General features: G+C 37.3%; 1 protein-coding gene across 1 annotated transcript in view; it reads right to left on the bottom strand.

The window, feature by feature from the left end:
- The window catches only part of LOC102860965 (26S proteasome non-ATPase regulatory subunit 11-like), a 78,430-nt gene that overhangs the window by 44,970 nt on the left and 25,992 nt on the right, over positions 1–7,468 (bottom strand). The gene's annotated exons all lie outside the window — the stretch shown is intronic.

Below are 7,468 nucleotides of genomic sequence, written 5' to 3'. Positions count from 1 at the left end.
ATACTTCTATGATTGTGGTCTTAATATTCTGGATTACATTCTTTTGTATTTCTGTTATTTCCAGTACACTCTTGGCTATACCCTCTCTATCTTGTGACTTTTTTTTTTTTAGTTCTTGTCCCTCTTTATCTATAATTTCAGTTCTTTCTTCTATATTTCGTATTTCTTTCCCCATGGTTGCAAGTTCCTTCTCTTCAATATATTTTGTCTGTCTCCATGTTTCTGGAATGTTTCTTTTCTTAGTGGTTTCCATTGTTTCTTCCGTCATTTGCACCTTCTTTCATAGCTGTTCAGATAACTCTTCATCAATGCATCGTTTTCTGGTTCTCTAGCTCTAGGTTATTCCCTCTAGTGTTGCTTCGATTGTTTCTTCCATCATTTGCACTTTCTTCTGTAGCTGTTCAAATGTCTCCACATCCACATGTATCATCTGCCTTCTTGACTCTGGGGTATTCATTCAGTCTGCAATATTCTCTGCTTTTTTTGGGAGAAGGCTTAATTTGTTCTCACAGTGTTTGTAGCTGCCTGCTGCTTTCTTAACATTATGTGAAGTTTCTCTTGATAAGTGTTACGCTTTTTTTACTGTGTCTGTATAGGTTGTCCATAATTCTCATCGTTATGATGTTATTGTTTAGTTCCCACGTTAAAATGTTCAATCTATATGGTGAGTGACTCATTTTACTGGAACAGTCCTTTCTGGGAAAATTTCTTTTCCTAAAGTCCTTCAAGTTCTTTCTGTTCTGCAAAGCAGCCCTCCCAGAATTTCAGCTTATTGTAGTCTTCTGCCCTAAACTCTATTGTCCTTCTTCATCTATAAAGTGACGGAGTGGTATGAGACCAGATGCTACTGGTAGTAGTTCCTACTCTAGTAGTTTCTGTGTATGGGGCTTTCAAGTCAGCTTTCTTTTTTGCAGCTCAACGTTCCAGTTGAGAGACCTGAGAAAGTCTTTCCCCTGTTTGTGACTCTGTGTCCCAAATTCTGTTGTCCTGTTTGGTCCCTGGGATGGCCCTTCAGCCCCAGAGGCAAGGATCCCCAAATGGACGGACCTATCCCCAGGGCAGTTTCAGTTTCATCTCTCCAAAAGCATCCCAAAAGTCTCTTTCTGGGCAACAGTGTCTCACCTCCTAGGCTTTCTCTCCTGAAGCTTAAGGTCTTTTTCTCAGGAGTGGCGTAAGATCAGAACTGCTAACTTATACAGCTTGTATGAAGTGGGGTAGATCTCAAGTCAGCCCTACCTCTGTGGAAACCTGAGAAAGTTTCTCCCTTGCTGTGGCTGTGCTATGACGGCCTTCCACACTGCTGCATCATTGTCTGCACTGCTGCGTCCTGGGGCAAAATAACTTTTGGAGAACATATTGTAGAATATAACTACAATTTAATTGACAGTAAATAAATGATTCGATACATTGATAAAGGAAGTAAAGGGACAAATATTTCACATAGAAGAATTTAAAATAAATTATATCTGTAATCTAACCTAAAGGATTCAATGTTATTATCAATGACTTCTTCCCAAAGAGGATAGCGTACAGAAGGGGAAAAAGAATAGCCTCTCAATGGAAAAAAATCTTACAAAGATGATTACAGCCAGGCTATCAAGGTCACATCAACAGCCTTAAAGTGGGTTGACAGCATGTGCCCTTGATACAATGTGATAAAAATAGCACTTCACCTCTACAATCTTTTCTTCTGAAGCCCCTAACCCGGCCTAACCAGGAGACTATTCTATTCACACAAAGATGAATAGAAAGACAGCCTATTAAATACTAAATCAGTACTTTTCAAAACCGACAAGTTCAGCAAACACAAGAAAGTTTGAGATTCTGCCTCAGCCAACAGACGCCTAAGGAGACATAGCAATGGAATATGATGCTTTTCCTGGAGAAGATCCAGGTGCTGAAAAAGGTAAATAAAACATTATAAACATGGGCTTTACATTTATAATCGTGTGTCAGTTCATGAATGTAACAAATGTGATACAACAATTGTTTATTTACTTGCTGCACTGAATAACTTGGAATTGCTTTGATCCTGAACACTGTGCCATAGTCATGTCAAATACAATAATGGTTACTCATCATGGACAGTGTTTGGAGGAGCTTCCAGACTGATTCAGGTTGGGAACCAGAAGTGGCATCCACTTCCTAAACCAGATGCCTCTGGAAACTCTATATACCCTAAAAAATGTACAGAAATGATGTTAGTTATAGAACAGAGTTCGGGTCTTTTGTGCAAGGGTGGCTATGAGTCCTATTTTACTTGATGACAGTTAACCACTGCTAAGTGAGACTAGTGTAGTTATATCTGGTGGAACATGCTTCCATTTTGTACATCAGTCTTTGTAAATGTGCTGTAGGAAGTAATCTGGATTTCCTGTGGTGCTAAACCTTGTGCCATTGAGGTATCAAATACCGTAATTATTTCCCAATGTGAACAGTGTTTGGTGGAGCTCCCAGTTGTTAAACAGACTTGGAAGCAGGAGTAGCATCCACTTCCTACAGCACATGCCTCTGGAAACTCTGGGAACTTGGACAAATGACAATTATGGAAAGGCATTAGGACTTTTGTTCATAGAGTCACTATGAGTCATGCTCAACTCCACATCAATTAATAACAACAACAGCAATAGCAACTCTTTAATAACAGTAGCAAACTGTAAGCAACAAGATACAGAAGAACTCTGTACTGTATGCTGTTGAGTTTTTTGTTTATTTGAGTTTTCCCCTTGATCACTTTGGTATGTGGTAAGAAAGTTTGATGCATAATATACTAATTTAGAAAAACACTTTACATTTTGGTGGTTCTTTAATAAAGTTATTAAATGAAGGCTTTCTTTAGAAAAGATCTACATTACGCTGTATTAATTTAGGGACATTTTATGCTATATTTATTTAAGGAAATGTATTTACCAATATTTTACTTGAAAAGATATAATTCTGATATATCTGTTGGCCAATTGGCAGCATCATGATAGACGGAGAAGATTTGAGATTGTTAACAATTTCAGCTTCCTTGGTTCCAGAATCAACACTCTTGGTATCAGTAGTCTGGAAATCAAAAGAAAAATTGCACTGGAAAAAATCTTCTGGTAGGGACCCCTCCAGAGTACTGAAGAGCAACGGTGTCAGTCTAGAGATTAAGGTGTGTCTGATCCAAGCCATGATCTTTGCAATTACTTGCTATGCATCAGAGAGCTGGGTAATGACTTAAGGATCATAGAGGAGAAATTGATGTCTTTGAGTTGTAATGCTAGAGAAAAGTATTGAACATACATACCATGAACTGCTAAGAGAACAAACGGGTCTGTTCTGGACGGGGTAAAACTCAGCTGCTTATTGGAGGCAGAAGTTCGAAGCTGTATTTTAAATGCTTTGGAAATGTTGACCAGAGGTAGCCTTGAAGAAGGACATCATGCTTGGAAGAGTAGAAGAACAGTACAAGAGAGAAAGTTCTTGCATGATATGGGTTTACTAAGTCAATGGGGTATTGGGGGTAGATTGGCTCAAGACAGGGCAAGATTCAGAACTATTGTACATATGAGTCACTATGGGTCTCAGGCAAGTTGATGGCGCATAACAAAAAATAAGATATATCTGAATAAAGAAGATCCACATAAACAGACTTTTTTGATTCCAGCTAAGTCCTTCAACTGCTTTAGAGAAAACTTTATATGAAGGTTGTCTCTCTCCTAACCTTTCATACTTGTAGGTTATCACAATTAGTGGAAATTACATATACTTGCATTTTACACAGTGTTTTAATCATAAAATAGCTTGAGTGAATTCTCTCATAAAATAAATTTTTTGAAGCAGTGGTATGTTTAAATATAGACCTACTAATGTACTAAGAATGATTTATGCAAATTGTTTCATTTCCACACATTTTTACCTATAAAGTAAGTTATTAAGAAGAACAATTTCCCCTCTTTTTTGTAGTTAAAACTAAGCCAATCAGTGTAAATTTGTTAACATTGAGCTTTGCATATTTTAATATTAGAAGTTGATACTATTTTTGCCTTGTGGTGTCTAACATATGTAAGGATATAAAGCAGCATAAGAGATTAATAATACTTTACATTTACTCTATACCAGAGGGTTTATCAAATGTTTGATTCATGCAAAAGCACTCTAATGTTCTTTGTAAATGTAAGATATTAATATTTTCTAGGGCTTTTTGAAACTCGCTTCAACCTCAAAATGATTCTGTGAGATCTGTAGGGAATATGTCTATCTTAATTTTATAAACCAGGGAATTAAAATTCAAAGAATTTACCAAGAGGCCCATCAGACTGAGTGCCCCACCTACTTGTGCCTCTATGTTTATAAATGGAGGGTACCACTTGACTTTTAAGAAGATTACTGAAGGAGCATCTCATATCTAATGCATTTTGCTCCCTGATCAATTAGATATACAATTTTCTGAATCACACTAACCATTATTATGCTATATATTTATTGTCTTTTTCTATAATTATGTTCAGCTTCTGGGGGCAGGTATATATATAGAGAAAATTAACAATGACTTTTATTTCTGACTCTTTGAGGCTATGGCTTGAGCAGATAGCACCCAGGTCTGGTGAAAATAGTGGTTGTGCTCTGACCACACAGAAGACTCACAGGCCATTCTGAATCAGAGATACTTTACAGATTCCAAGTTTTGTTTATTTGCACAAGCATTTATTGAGCATGATCTTTAGCTAAATACTAGATGAGGTACTCACAGAAAGTAACTTAATAGAAAGAACCTAGATTTTGTCCTGAAAGAATTTATATTATGATACAAGGGATACTATATATGTTATTGTTGCTATGTGCTATCGAGTCTCGTGGGACTCATAGCTACCGTATGTACATCAGCCCTAAACCCTGCTCTATCTATCCTGTGCCAATCTTATTGTCTCTGACATACCTACCCCCTATCACCCCAGTCACTGAATCAATCCATCTCATACAAAAAGCTTAAAGGCCATCTAAATAGCATACAGGAGGTCTGGTGGTTGTGTCCATAGGTCCAACCCAAAGTTTGAATCCACTAGAGAGTATGCTGGGAAAGGATTGTCTCCTCCCATACTATTTATGGTCTTGGGAATCCAATGAAGGGTCAGTGATGAACAACTCAGACTTGATGGCAATGCATTTTTTAGACAAATAATACCTAAAGAATAATAGCAGTAGCAAATGATGCTGCTTCAAATGTGCATCAGCAGAAGGCCTAACAGATAGCATTTGAATAGGGATTTGAGTGAGGAAGAGAAATAAATGTGGCATGTGTTTATATACTAGGAACCAATAGTTTTCATTCTTTGGGATATTGCATTTTATTCTGTCAATGACTATGAATGATATCATTTTATTACTAAAAATAAATTAGAGCTTGTTCTGCTAATACATATGCTACTTTAATATTGATAAGCACATTGCTGTTATTATTAGTTACCATTGGTCAGTCTCTGAGTCATGGTGCTGTCATGTTTAACAGGAAGAAATGCTGCATCTTTAGGATCTAATCCACCGGGTCAGCCCAGATTTATTTTTTTGTGCCTCCCATGAGACTCATCTTCCAGCCCTGTTTTCTAGGAAGGCCAACAATATTGCACTGTGATTAGAAGGTTTGCACTGGCTAATTTTCAGAAGTACATTGTTAGAACTATTATCCAGGATGTTTAGATCTGGAAGCTCTTCAGAAACTAAGACACCAGGGGTGAACCTGATGGTATTTAAAATCATGGTGGTGTTGCATCCAGCATCATAACAACACACGAAATACAACATTCTGACCAAATGATGAACAAATGCAGGAATTAGCTCATTTATAGTTTTAAATAGTAAGTAATTGACTGGAAAAGATCTGTATTTGTTCTCATTCTAGAGTGCAAAAATTGTCAAACAGTGTCATTAATATCACATGCAAGCAAGATTTTGCTGAAAATTATCAAAAAATGACTGAAACAACACATTAACAGAGAACTGACAGAATTGCAGGCTGAGTTCAGACGAAGCCATGGCACTAAGGACGTCATAGCTAATGTTAGATGGATCTTGGCTGAAAGCAGAGAGTACCAGGAGAATGTCTATCTGTATTTCATTGACTATGCAAAGACAGAAGGGCAGTTGATGCCCTTGCGTTGTAGTGCTGGAGAAGAGTATTAAATATACCATGGACTGCTAAGAGAACAAACTGGTTCATCCTGGAGAGGGTGAATCCAGGATGCTCCTTGGAGGCAAGGATTCTGAGGCTTCATCTGATATATTGGGAGGGTGGAGGGACAGGGCAGGAGGGGAAGATCCTCGATGAGATGGATTGGCTCAGTAAATGGAGTTAGGTGTGTCAGAGACAGTAAGTTTGGCTCAGGATAGAGCAGGGTTCAGAGCTGTTGTACAGAGGTTCACTGTGAGTCACAGGTGACTTGATAACAACAACAATGACAGATTATTATGAAATTGATGTTGGATGTACAGGCTGTTTTTCGCAGGCAAAGAGGAGCTGGAATAAGGAGAGTAAAAGTATACTCTGTAAATGCTTATTAAAATTATTGAAAAAAAGTATATTAAGAAAAGAAAAAGTCTTAGCTCATCTACTGTGTAACCAGGAGACTTTCAAACTCTAGTTTTAATAAAATTAAGAAGGCATTTTGGCATTTAATTTCTTTCCAGGAAAGTGTAACTCCAACTATGGGGACCTTTGTCTATTTAGGTTGTTCTTTTCCTGTGCCTCCCTTTTAAATTTTCCCCATTTTTATGTATTTTGTCTTTATTATTTGCTTTATTTTGTTACCGTGAATATACACAGCAAAGTATATATAGTTTTAATAATTTATACATGTATAAGGCATCAGGGTGACAAAATAGTTAAAGAATTTACCTGTTAATGTCAGCAATGTTCAAATAAGAGCAAGGAAACACTACATGGTTTAAAATCAAGAATAGAATACATTAGAAATATGGCTTTTCTTCACCTTGTTTCAATCTATATTTAAACAATTTGGGAGACTAGACTTTATGAAAAAGAATGCGGCATCAGGATTGGAGGACAACTTGCCAACGACCTGCAGTATGCAGATGTCACCACCTTACTTACTGAAACAGAGAAGGACTTGAAGCATTTGCTGCAGAATGTCAAGGACTGCAGTCTTCAATATGGATTGCATCTCAACATTAAGAAAACAAAGATCCTTTCCAGCAGGCCAATGGGCAATGGAGAAGAGATTGAGATAGTTAACAATTCAATCTTGCTCAGATTGACAATCAACACTCTTGACTCAAACAGTCAGGAAATCAAAAGACAAATTGCTTTTAAAAAGTTTACTGTCATGGTCAACTGATTTTTGACAAGGAGATGAAATCAGTTAAGTGGGGAAATGACAGCCTTTTTAACAAATGGTGCTGGCAAAATTGGAAAGCTGTATGCAGAAGACTCAAACAAGATCCACACCTCACTCCATATACAAAAACCAACTCAAGGTGGATC

The sequence above is a fragment of the Elephantulus edwardii genome, unplaced genomic scaffold (assembly GCF_000299155.1).
Source record: "Elephantulus edwardii isolate Elephantulus edwardi_28Jun2011 unplaced genomic scaffold, EleEdw1.0 scaffold00177, whole genome shotgun sequence".
NCBI classification, from domain to species: domain Eukaryota; kingdom Metazoa; phylum Chordata; class Mammalia; order Macroscelidea; family Macroscelididae; genus Elephantulus; species Elephantulus edwardii.
This window is presented reverse-complemented; position numbering and strand designations above follow the sequence as displayed.